The sequence below is a fragment of the Cavia porcellus genome, unplaced genomic scaffold (assembly GCF_034190915.1).
Source record: "Cavia porcellus strain 051 isolate PalLab524CR breed Dunkin Hartley unplaced genomic scaffold, mCavPor4.1 scaffold_4, whole genome shotgun sequence".
Taxonomy (NCBI): Eukaryota; Metazoa; Chordata; class Mammalia; order Rodentia; family Caviidae; genus Cavia; species Cavia porcellus.
The window spans coordinates 96,726,041-96,740,133 of NW_026947487.1; the positions used below are offsets into that span (position 1 = coordinate 96,726,041).

The 14,093-nt window shown below is 35.0% G+C and overlaps 1 long non-coding RNA gene across 2 annotated transcripts in view; it reads left to right on the top strand.

The window, feature by feature from the left end:
* Positions 1-13,346, top strand: part of LOC134475762 (uncharacterized) — a 28,262-nt gene extending 14,916 nt beyond the window's left edge. Inside the window, exons 3-4 of one of the 2 annotated variants that reach the window (XR_010046996.1) lie at positions 2,983-3,151; positions 9,058-13,346. This is a non-coding gene — a long non-coding RNA (uncharacterized LOC134475762). The remainder of the gene's footprint in view (positions 1-2,982; positions 3,152-9,057) is intronic. The other variant, XR_010046997.1, reaches the window with a different exon arrangement.
* Positions 13,347-14,093: the final 747 nt, after the last annotated feature.

A 14,093-nucleotide genomic window follows, 5' to 3' on the forward strand; every position in this document is an offset into this window, starting at 1 on the left:
AGGCCAACTGGTCAGTTTCCCCAGTTGGATGGTTTTCACTGCTCTTGCTGATCTTGTTTGCTGCATTTCCTAACCTGAACCTCATCTACTTCAGTTATCATGTACTTTGACGCTGGCCATGAGGTTCTCTAATGCAAAAGCATCGTGTTCAATTCATCATTTTGCCCTGTCATCCTCCTTTGGGATATGTATGAATATTTTAGTGCAATGGTACCATCTCTTAACCATCTGAATTATTCAAATGACAATGCAGTCAAATTCTAGTAATAAGAAATCTTCATTTGTGGATGATTTTTTTCTTTTAATCAATCATTAGAATTTTGTTATTTTTAAACATGGCTCTGCTATATATAGATATTTCTCCCTTGAGCACTCCTGGGGGAAGCAAGGATGTTCTTGGCAGTTCATTTTGATTCTTTCCCCTTCCAGTCAATGTCTTCGTCATCTTCCCAAGAGAATTTTGGAAGCATGGGATTCATCCAGTACACTTTTGTAAAAAAATCTATTCCATTTTCTGTAGTTTTATGCCCAGACTGTTTTCATGCACTTCGTGTTATTTTATTTCAAGGAAGTATTTATGAAATTGCTATTACTGGTATCTTTGTTTTGCAATTGATCAAAGTTACAGGGAGAAATCTGATGACATTTGCCATGGTCACAGGATCAGTGGTGACAGAGATAGAATTCTGAAGTTTCCTAACTTTCTCTCTCAAAGTGCAAAGGTGTTAATATATTTAGTACCATGGTTTTTGTTACAAAGTATGACTTTAATACAAACTTAACCTGATAACTCAGACATCTTGTGTTTAAAATGTTGAATTCCATGTCCAGTTGTGCAGCATATCACAGAACTAATGTTCCAGTTTGGTATGTTTATAAATTTGGCCTGAAGGTCTAATGTTGCATTTAATTTCTAATTCAATATTCTCTGGGTAGCTGTGTGCCCTACACTAGACTATGCAATATTGAAAACCATCTTTGATATTGATACTTTCTCTACAACAATTAACAGCTATGTGTCAAAAGCTTTTAAAATACTGCAGTTATGCCATCTTCCGTAGGACTTATATTCTTTTCTAGTCTTGGCCAAGATGACAGTTGTTTTACAGTAGACTTTGTCTGATCACCCTCGAGTTAATATTGGTGAAACCAGTTCTCTCACTCAACTATGAAACCATTCCACTTTAAACATAGATGTTTCCTGTGATTGGTGAAGCCCTGCTCTGAAAAGATTGCTAATTAGAGTTATGACATTTTACCATTTTATTGACTGTGTAGATTATTCCGCGACAGAGATGGCTCAAAAATCTTGAAAAACCTGAGACTAGCTGGGCAGGGATGAAAGGAGGGAGTATCTCCTGTGGTCAACAGTCTACTGTCTTTTTCAGAAAAATAGATATGCTACAGTTTCCACAAAATTCATAAAACCTACCACTAGCTCATTTTCTTTAATATAGTATGTCATTGTCCCCATTCTTATCTTATATATGCATACTCTCATGTTTTCATGTTTTTCTTTGAATATGTGATTCATTTGCCATTTCTACTTTAATAACAACAAAATGTATGAGTAACTATTTGTTTTAGCTACACATCATGATAGATTCTTTGTCGTCTCTTCATTTGTTTATTGCCAGACTCCTTAACCCCTGGTTATAGTGCTGCAGCTGTCTGCTTGCCTGCCAATCTCATCCATATTTCTGGTACCTTTAAGTCTCCTTAAAATCCTCTTGTATCCGTATTCATGGCCTGGAATCCTAGATAGTGTCCCCTAGGTCAGATACAGCAGTAGTGTTCTTCTTCAATGCAGAAGCATCAATGCTTTTAGACTTTCCCAAAATTTCCTCTTTCTTGGGCATCTTATCAGCTGAGGTTTACATGACATGACTTTTCAAATTTTCACTCATTTTAGAAAATACACAGAAGGTCTAACAAATTTAGAAGACAACCAGGTATGGATTTCAGTTTATGAAGTTACCAGCCATAAAATCTTAGTAAATATCTTTATATTGCTCATGCCTTGGGTTTTAAGTGAGCTGAATATTACTTTATTACTTTCTACCATATAGATATAAAGTTTAAGAGACATAGTGCTTAAGATGGTCACCACAGTTTGTTCTAAACACCTGACTTAGGTTACACATTACTACTAATAGTGTCTCTTACTGTTACAGTTATCATCCGTGACATTTTTCCCTCTTTGTATTTTACTGGGCTCTTTCCTTCCTTTTTGGTATTTTCTTTAGTTTACTTTATGTTGACTTTTTTCTTTTTATATATACAACCTACATTATTTTCAAATGTTTCTTTTTCTGTTGATTCTTACCTTCTATATTTTGCTCTGTTTTATGTTTTAAATTTCAAATCTCTATGTCTGTCAAACTGCTAGATACTTTACATCACTCACAACAAAGCCAGCACCAAAATGAACATAATCACCATGAGGAATCAATAGACCCAGAATAATAAGAATCTCCATCCAATGCTCTGAACTTGTGAAGTATCTTACTTAGATTCCTTCTCTCTACATCTCATTCACCTGTAGATTTTAAAACTAGACTTGCTTACTTCAACAAGTCATACTTTTTTGCCATCTTTATTCTTAGTCTCATTTCTTACCTCAATCAGATTAGCATAAAATCCTTAAACATTTTACTGAATGACATCATCCATTCCTTTCTTCATCCTCCACTCCAGTAACAATTTTTGTATTTCTTAAACTAAAACAAAAAGCAAGTAACCAGTAAATAAATCAATGAATAAGATCATACAATCCTTGTAAGCTAAAACTCTTTTAGAATCCAGATTTCTTATTATGGTTTGCAGAGTTATGCTGTAATCTCTGCTTACTCCTACCTAGGTGTTGCATGCCATAATGACTGAGAATATGCTCTACAGTTATATTACATTATTTTAAATGTGCCTGTACTGTTTCCTGTCCATTGCCTTGTGAATATTTGTTTAACCTCTTCCATTTTTTAGATCTGCATGCCACTCTTTACCTGCCTTGTGCTACACAGGCTGATATGTACGAAACTCTCAATTAGCTCTCTTGTCCTCTGATGTAACATGGATTTGGCCAATGAAATTTACCTCAACAGGAATTGCACAAGGAAGCAAGAGAGTATTCCTATCTGCCAGGTTGTCGAAGGTTAGTTACGTGTGTCTACCAAAGACTCCAACTGCTCTCAGATAAGTGCATGCAGCTTGCTTTTTTCTGTTTAGATAACTGCCATCTCTTTCTGGCCTACAGGTGACAGTGCAGTGGTTCTCCTTGTGTTACCAACCCCATGGTGCAACATCACCATCCTTGGTCATTTCTTTAAAGCTGTTGTTTAAAAATTTCAGAGTGAACTAGTGGTTTGTTAAGCTACAGTTTGCAGGATGCTGTGCCTACAGTTTTAGATTCAGTGCTTCTGGGAGAAGACTAAATGTTTGCATTTCTAAAAGCTTCTCAAGTGATGCTGATAATGCTGGTCTAGGTGTCACATTTTCAGAACCACTGGATTAAACCATGCATACAGCTTTATAAATAGTTCTTTTTTCAATGGTCTAGAATTACTCAATTCAGTTTGTGGGTTCATTCTAAAAATTTCTGAAACTCAGCTTTCTAATATGTAAAATAAGGGAAAAGTAAAATAGTTTCAGGCTCAAATTTGTTGGGAAGGTCAAATGAGAGAACGGATGTACAATTTTGTGACTTAAGATGTTCACTTTACAGTTTTTTTTTTAACTTTAAGATGGTATGAAAGCCTTGCATATTTAGTGGAAGCTGTACTTCAGGTTTTCTTGTGCTGTATAATACTGTCTATTGCAATGCCGGCCAGAGGGAATGGTCTACACCTCCTGGCAACTCTGGACCAAAAGTACCATCCTTTGGGGAGGATAAAACATCCAGTGATCTACAGTATACCATGTTACTAAGTAATAACTTCAGGCAAATTTGGTATAAAATATGTTTTTAATTTAGTATATTTTCAACTAACAAAGAATATATCAAAACACAATCCTATTGTGATTTAAGGAACATCTTTATGTAGCAAATGCTTAAGGTTCAGTATGTACTAACTGTGGTTACAGAGTCACTAAGACTGTCTTTCCTGTTTATCCACTCATGTCTTGTATTCTAGCCAAATCTGGTAATTAAAAATTTCTGTAAAGCAAATCCTTTCACATTTCTATGGATACCATAGTTTATAAAGATGCTGTCGTCTGAATATTCTCTGGCAGCTTTTCTATTTCTTTTGCTTGTCATTTAATGCTCCAAGCTTTAATCTGAGTTTGAATGACTGCTGTGGAGTATTGAATTAGCGCTTGAAGCTTTTAAAGATGTTGTGTGAATGCATTCACTTTCACTTCTCAATGCCATCAGACTTTTCCTTCAACTCTTTTCTGTCCTTATTAAATTGCACCATTTTCATGTCCTTGTCACTGGATTGTTTTGGGAATAGACAGTATTTTATCTGAGAAAGCATATTTTCTGTCTAATATCTGGAGCAGAATAAATAGTAGATTTGAATCATATAATTCGGTAAATTACTTCTAAACTTTGTTTCCTAAGAAATGACCATATCATTCAGTTTTGCCAGTGACACAAAGAAAAATAGAAATACAAATCCAAAATGTCAAGAATTACACTAGAATTACAGCGGCAATATACACCTTTACTGTCACTGTTTCTCATTATCTGAATAAGACATAGTGAAAGGAAGCAGATGGTTTGAGAAGACATAAAATAAACATGAGTAACACAAAACCTGCCATTCAATAACACTAATCACACCACAGATTTTGGACAGTGGTGTATTCTTCACTTGCTAATAAAACTATGGTGAAGCATATGTTCTGGAAACAGTGAAATTAGATAAAGGAAACTTAGCAAAAAACTTAATACTGCCATTTATTTTAAGGCACTTATCTTTCTCTTCATTTTTCTACCAATTTAATGACTATACATGAAAAATTCTGTAATAAAACATTCTCCCACCACCTATGTCCTTTACCACTTTAAAAAATGAAACATCATGTTTTCTCTTTTATTTGTCAAACTATTTCAATTTCTAAACTGAAATAATTTCCACAGGTTCAGGGTTCTAATTTTGAGCAGAATTGACTGGCTTTCAATGAAAATTAATTTGAAGCCTGTATATATAAATATTACTTCATAATTTTTCTAAAGGATAATTTTGACTTGTAAAATTTTTGTGGTTTGCAGATTTACAACATTTCTTCATCTACATCAAAAAATTAGTGCAATTTTGATCCTATGCGGAGAGCCTTATAATATTTGAAATAAATAGGTTGATGCATTTCTATACCAGAGAGGATAGCACAATACAGTTTCTCTAATCCTTTGGGAGATAGTACTGTATAATTTGTCTCTTCTTAAATTTTTCTACCTTGCTATATTTCTACTTGTTACTCTAGTCAAAATCCTAGATTTGAGTACCTTTTTTATTTTAATGACTATATAAGTAGAAGAAAACATTGTAACTTGAAATTAACAAAATCTTTGGAATTTACTGCAAAGATATTTGACTAATAGAAAAACCAACTTCACTAGAAACTCAAATAGAATATTTTTATATATCTTAATCACATTCTTTTGAAGTCAGCCACATTTTTTAAAAAACTATTTTTGTATTCTACAATTGCACTTGGCTTTAGTGGTACACATACAAAAAGTGTCCAACTTGTTTCTTGGGCCTACTCAAAATCACTGCAGCATGAAGGATAAAGACCCTTTTAATCGTGGTTAAATGAGCTAGACTATGATTTAAAATATGAATGAGAATGCAGAAAATGGAGCGATGCATTCTGTGATTATTCAATTAAATTGGGATTTACCAGTGAGGAATTAACCACTAAATCTGAGGGCAAAGAACTAAAAGCAAAGCAAATCATGAAAAATATATGCACTTCATTAGTAAGTGAAATCCGCATATTTTTAGATAACATCAGACTTTGAACTCCACATAGAAGTAACTGAGTCCAGCATTGGGATATTTTAGTCCATTGCCTAACACTGTGTATCAAATATTATCTATTTTGCTTGAAATAATAAATGGAAAAGACATGAATAACCAAGTCATAATCATAGTCTATGATAGGCATGGAAATAGTGTGAGTGCTAAAGATTTCATTAGGTCTGAGTTTATGGTATGATAAATACTTATGGACTTTATTTTGATACTGAAGAATCTTGGAGGCTAAGTAGTAAAAACAAAACTCAGTTTTAGACTAATTAATACAACTCATCAAAATATTTATTCAACATACACTCTGTTCAAAGTAATACAATGAAGAACAAGTAACCTATGATGCTATCCTCATGAAACTTTTTTCCTCAGTGATTACTCTAACAATAAAGAAATAAAAAAATAACATAATCATTCCTACTATAATTTATAATCTGCCGTATAAAGTTGGGAACAAGCAGACTTTATATATTTGCTGAAATTGACCTACTTGCTGTATTTTTAAATAGAATGATATTGTTACACAGCTACCCACTTTGTTTACATAGTGTTTATAACTGCTTTTAAGTTGAGTGGAATCAAAAGAAAATTTGAGGCCAGAATCCATTAAGTATTTCTGCCTAAATTGTTACAGAAAAAGTTTAACAATCCTAACTAAAAAATAAACAAATGAGAGGTACACATGACAAAAAGTAGAAAATAGTTCATCCCAGATAAAATTACAGGAATGATCCTTTTACATAGAGGCACTCGGCAAAGGGGTTAAAAAAATTAAGGTAGGTCAGCCTCTTGAAGATGGGAGGGGCGTGGAGCCATCACCTGTGCCTGGGGGGTGGGGTGTTGAAGTTTGCAGAAGCAAACAGTGTTACACAGCTTGCTGAAACAGAGAGTAGGGCGTTATGACCAGTGATTGGACAGACCACAGTTGTTCTCTCTGGCGGCAGTCTACTCATCTGCCCATGTTACCAAATCAGAATATATGGTGAATGTTTAAAAGTTAAAATGTTATGTGTTAAAAGATACGTTACAATTAATATCCCACAAAACACTTCTCCTGACTTCAAAAGCACTTTTACCATTGTTTGTGAGAATTTCTGAAGCTTTATGCAAGTCTTCTCCTATGAGTATATTTATGAGGTTTGATAAAACAGTACGGTAGATACTGTTGCAGGGTGCAATCCAGCAGGAAGGCAGGCTTGTAAAAATCCTTAGTGTGTCCTCACCAACTTAGTTCATCTGATTTGGTATGATGTGACTTCTGGCTGTTCCACAAAGACAAAATGACCATGACAGAGAAATATTTTGGCTTAATTCAGGGCATTGAGGCAGCCACAATAGCACAGCTAAAGACATCCACTGAAAAGGGCTTGCAGACCTGCTTCAGCAAGTGGCAAGTGTGACGGGACAGTGTGTGCAAAGTTAGGGAAGTATTTTAGGAAGATTAACGGCAGTGCGAATTATTTTTTTAATTTAGCATTCACCATATTTTTAGATCATACTTCATGAAACTTCAATTAGGCTAAAAAATCATTTTTAAAGATAGCATTCTCATATAGATTTTAACCTATCAGTAAGCAACATTTAAATTTTGACTATAAATTTTATTAATCTTTATAAAGCATGTATTGATGACAAAGATAGTCCTTTTTCAATCAAGGCAATGAAGCTGACATGAAGAAGATTATTTGTGAGGAAAGGCGAATTAAATCTAGATGATGCTGATTTTGCAGTGATTCCAGAGTAATTTTTTTTCCTTATTTTGAATGGCAGAGCTGGCAAAATGCTAACAATTTCAATATACCATGCACTACATGAAACCCAGAGAGTATTTCTAGAAAATGATGATGGTTTTCTAAACTAGTCAAAAAGGGGAGGGTTATTTTAGCCCTAATGCACTCCACTATATCAAGTTGTTTGCTTGAATTATTTATGTGTATATTGCAAAATTTAAAGTAGGAGCATCAGAAGCACTTAAGCCAGTGAGAAGTTAAGGACCTTGTAGGTCATTCAAGGAGAATGTTAACTAGGGCAGGCAGCAGTGGCTGGAGAATTATGTCCAATCCACTTCAAAAGTCACAGGAGCTTGGATGTCAGCCAGACATGAATATAAAGATTAATTTGACTACTTTGTAACTGTACATATGGAGACATTTAACATTCACTCCCCAAGACTCAGTTTCTGTAATTCTAAACTGGAGATCATATATTCAGAATTAGTACATTATTAAAAGATCCAGTAATATGCAAAAAGAATTGAATGTATAGATGAAAGGAATTATAGATATTATTTTTGAGATTATTTTTATTTTCCTCCAGATCCAGGGACCATAATAATACACACACACACACACACACACACACACACATATATATTCAAATTTAGAATTTTATTTATATATAGTCGAAACACCTTGGATATCTTAGTGAAGAAAATATATACCTTATATAATTTAAAATCTGTAGGGAAAACACATTAATGTGTCATAAATATCCTTGAGTGCTTCTTTAAATATTGGTCCCCAAGTCCCATCTCCCAAGTCACTGAGTCACAATTTCCAAGAGAAGAACTTTAATGTTACCTGTGTAAGGTGTAATCATTTAACCCTAATCATTTGAAAATCTTGACGGATCAATCACACAGACAAAAATGTAAAATACAATACCAAATAGATCCCTGCCTTAGTGTGGTGTGGAAAAATGATTTAGTAGTTCCAAGTCAACATAAAAAAAAAAAAAAACTTATATGTTCCTCAATTTGCACCTGTGAGAACATATTTAACAAAAGGAACAATCAGACAAAATTAAATATAAAATAAAGAAGGATAGTTACAAAATACATCTGAACCAAGCTGTGCATGGTAAACCTAAATGAGAAAATATTCATTGTCAGATAAGGTTCTTCTAGAACTAGCAGTTGGAAAATCAAATTTCTCCCCATTCTCAAATATAATGAAATTTGGATCATGTATGATCTGTGTGAAAACTGAGTATGTTTTGTTCAAGTCTAAATAGCGATATTTATTGGCCAACCGAAAAACTGCATTTAAGAAGTCTGAAAATCACGCTGCTTTCTTTTTAGGAGAGTGGATGTCAGCAAGTCAAGGTTCTCCAAGTTGAAGAGTACTGAGGTCAACAATGTCCCAAGGACAAGAATCAGCAGCCTAGATCTTAAAAATCGTTTAAACAACTCTCACTTCAAGTTGAAGAACAAATACCCAGAACACATATAGATGGTGAACATTATTCTATGAAGAAAAATGAACTAAAATAAGAGTGACGATGATAGTAGAACCATTTGTGGCATAAAGCTCAATGGTGACGGAATGAAACACAAATCACTTCCTGTATTCCACTATCAAAACCCTTACCAGCATCTCCATTCTTCATCTTTCATCTGAGCAGCGGGTCCCTAGTATTATCTCCACTTGACAGAGGAAGAAAATCAGCTTTAAGAAAGTTCAACTCCTTCATTAGGATATAAGCTTTTAAATGATTAAATCAGGCTTGAGCTTATACAATTTAACCTCTGAGACTGATTTCTTTCTGTTTCATTTTAAAGTTGCATCCCAGTATACTGCCAACATGTGCTAATAAAAACTGAAACAATTAAAAGAATAAAATATAAAATTTCATCCTAATAAATGTGTAACGTGAAATAAGATATGTAAATATGTAATGTGGGCAAATAAGATATGTACATATGTAATGTGAAATAACAAATATGTAATGTGAAATTTGGTCCCATTTTTTGATGTTTTAGATTGATCTCCACCTCTTCCCTTGATACTCCACATCTATAAAAGTTTATTGGTAAACCTTCATATTTCTTCTTTTAATCTCATTGGGAAAGTCAAACCATGCAATGCCCTGATCTTCTGGAACTCTCATTCTAGCCCTAAACACTTAACTGTAAAGAAAACCCAAGTCAGTCTCGGAGTCTTCCTGTTTTGGGTCATTTTTAGACATTCTTGATAGTCTTGCCCTGCATATTGCAGAGATGTCCATGTGACATAAGGAGTAAGCCCTTCCTACGCTGTTAGTATATGTCAGTATATGAGTGTGTAACTGTGCATCTTTGTGTGTGTATAATTATCAATTTTGATACCCAGTTTTGGGTGCATATCATCTTTCTCTGCAGGACACCTTAACAAATGTGGTATTTACTGTCTTCAACTTTTGATTCATTTCCATATGCACTAGTTTGATACCCTCTCTAGTGACTTCATTCCATTCATTCTATTGAATTCAGTCAAATTCTTTCACCAGCATTAACAAATATTGAACACAACAGGTCTTCTTTTCTGAACACTGAAAATTATCCCTAGGCAAATACAGTCACATTTCCTTCTGATCTGGGGCTGCTTTGGCATTCTTTTCAGAATTAGTTTTTGCAGACAGACTTGATTATGTTGAGAAGAGAGATGAAATGTTTGTATCTCCCTAGACTTAAGGATTTGTTTTAGGATAAGCAAAGAGCTACCAACATCTCTCACCTACCCTCTGAGTACAAAATATGCCCAACGTACAGTTGTATTTGGAAATACTAAATAAACGGAAGAAGGCTGTGTCACACAAGCCCATCAAAGAAGCAGGGAAAATAAAAAATGTCAGGGGTGTACCTGAGGTGTAAACACAACTTCAGGGGTTTTACTTTTTAGTGTTGAGACCTGTGGTTTCCTAGTGAAATTTTTTTCTCATGATTTGATTATAAAAAATAGACAATCAATGAAGCAACAGTCAAACTTATTTTTCTCAGCCATAACTGAGTAGCACCCATTAGGTGGACCCCCACAGGTACACTTACATTCTTTAAAAAATATCATGACATTAAACTCTGGGTTTGACACAGTTGGCAGAATATCCCTTGGAAATGTTTTGCCTTTCAGCTGCAAAAGTTGCTCTAACAAAGTGGATGTTAGAAGAAGCTCTCGGGCACCCCTGCCTATATCTCTAGCTCATTATCTCCTCATTACAGGGAACCTGAAGGGGATGAAGAAAATGCATTCAGAAAAATACGTTCATGTTTTATTGATTGCCAGCAGAGCTCGAGTCTCTGAATACTCACACTTTGGGATATTTTGTTAGGAAAATAAGCACAGTAAGCCCTGTTTACATGCTCTCCTCCTTGTGGTACAATTTAATCCAGCACAGCACAAAACTGAACATCTTCTCCAATTAGGTGCACATAAGACACTTCCACATAGGCATATATTGGGACTTCCAGTGACCCATTGCTTATTGTCTTAGCTCACTTATTCAATCCCCTCTTTTGATGAATGAGGAAGCCAAAGTTCAGAGAGTTTAACTGGCTTGTACATTATCACACAGTCATTATTTAGATTTCCTATGTTTGCATCATCTTTTCTAATTATTCTAACAAATTTATTTATCACATTTCTGGAGGAAAAAAATTAAATAGTAGTTTTCACTTTTCCTCTATAAATATATCAGGAAGTTCAGAGCCCATCTGGATAAGATATGCTGTGATAATTGAGTTCCTGGCGAATCCAGAACATATTAAGAGTTAACCAATCGGGGTAGTGATAATGCTGGAGGTCTATCAAGCAACCGAGTAGTGAATGTAGCTGTGAGAGCTCATTCTGAAATAAAGGCACAGCTCTGCGGAAACATGACAGTTATCTTGAGGAAAACTGAATTAATTGAGTCTTAAGGGAAGAGACTGGTAGAACCAATGAGAAAATGGTAATAAGCATGGATTTTGGAATCAGAAAGGATGGCTAGTGAAACTTGGGGCAAAATATTAAACTTTTTGAGTTTCCATTATTGTATCTATAAGTTGAAGATAATACCATATCAGACATTACTTTATAAGGTTCTTGGGAAAATATATTAGACTATGGAGATGGTGACTTTTTTTTTTTTTTTTCGTTTTTTATCGGTACCAAGGATAGAACTCACGACTGTCTGCTTGCAAGGCAGGGGCTTATGCCACTGAGCTAAATCCCCAGCCCTTATGGTGACTTTTTATTAGAAGGCTGCTGTGTTTGTGTGTATTGTGAGCACTTATTGTATATAAATCTACTTTTATCCCCATAGTAAACTATGAAGCGCCATTATTTCAGTTGGCAAAGAAAATAACTGGGACACGAAAAAGGAGCTTTCTTTTGGAAAATCAAATTTTTGGATGTTTTTTATCTTAATTTTTGTTGCCACAATTGTTTTGCTTTTATTAAGACAGACTCACTCCAGAATCCTTAATCTTTATTACTGTGCACAATGTGATATATTTTAAGGTCCCTTTATTGAGACATAGTGTCTGCTCACAACATGATAGCTTTTATCATCATCGTCATCATCATCATCATCATCACCCTCATCAATAACTTTATATGAAAAAAATAATGATGATAAAGGAAAGAGAAAATAAAGAAGTAATTAATGATACTTAAGGAATGTGTGACTTGCCTGCTCCTTAGATCATATTTCCAAAATAAAAATAGGTACGTCCCATTACTGGTATAATAAACAACACAGTATTGTGTAGCCAGAAAACAGATACCAAACCCTAAATTTGAAGTTCATGAATGACAATTCATAGCAAACACTGATGTGTCACCAAGTAAGAAGGGTTCTTTTCATGTCCAGTTGTGCTTAATTTGTTTTGTGTTCTCACTAGAAATATAGTGTTCTCCACTGGAACAATGGGATTACATACTATTTGAACAAAAATGTTTTCAAATACCATGTTGTTAATATAATACATGTATATGAAATAGCCTTGCATACAGTTTACTGATGCATTAAAAATGAAGTTAATGATTTCCAAACAGAAGAACCTATTTGATTCTTACATAACAGAGTTTCATGTGTGATGAGAAATGGAAGTATCAGAAGCATGTGAGATTTTCTATCTACATGTGTTGACACTAAGAGAGTTGGAATGTTTGACAGTCGAAAAATGATAAGTAGCTTTGAAGTACTGTCCTGTGGAACTCAGCTCACCAAAGGAATTGAAAACTGACCAAGATTCCATCTTGAACTCAAGAGAGTTAAAATATATCACGACTACTATTGGTAAGTGTAGGGAGTGGCTCAGAATGGCTGCCACTGTCCTGCCCCTCCCACCTGAGGGCATTTTGAGTGTCAGCCTACATTTCCCATGATCCTCCCCTTGCCTACAATGCAATGGTGTAAGCACCTTCTCGCTTCAGCCTACATCTCCCACAATCCCCTCTTGTTGACATCACTTCCACTTACCTATGTGTCTACCTATGACTTCCTGCTAGCCTGATAGGCCCATGGCATATGAGGAGATCCAAGCCAGCCCATCCTGTAAAGCCATATCCCCTTTGACTCTATATAAGCCATGTACACTTCCTGAATAAATGGGACTTGATTGGAATTGGTCATCTTGTCCTCGTCTCTCTTTTCTCTTGCCTAGCCCTCCATCCCCGTCCCCTCTCCAGGTGAAGCCTACGGACCAATCCGCGGGCTGGATCAGGTAAGTTTGGACTAGCCCAATGACTGGAGCTACTTGATAGAATTATACAGTCTCGACAGAGATATATTATGGCATAATTATGAACTTTCAATTTTGCAATACAAGTAAGATACAGAAAGAATAGACACATCAGTAAAAAAAGATACTTCCTTATTCGCACGCTCATTTCTAACTTATATATTATATTAGTGCACATTTACAAACTTTCATTATGCATTAACACAGGGATTCTCAATTGATGGTAACTTCCAGTGTAGACATTTGGCAATGTCTGAACACATTTTGATTAATAAATCTGGAGTGGTGCTACTGGCATTTAGTGGATAAAGGTCAAGGATGCGGTTAAGCATCCTATGATGCACAAGTTGGCTCAACTCACCTCCTTAAGAATTGTCTGTCCTGCAATGACCACAGAATTCATATTAGAAAAAATGCAGTAACTTTTGTGCAAGCCATTAGGGGAGAAGAAGCAGTAATGAGTGATACAGATATGACATTTGGTAGCACACATTCTCTGTGCATTGTGTCCCATTCTAGAAAGGCTTGAAACATGATGGAGATAATGAATTTGGTGAATTTTAGGACTATAAGAAATTAGGTTCTAGTTAACTAGTTCTTGTTTTGTTTCTGTTCATTTGTGGAGGACCTCCCTC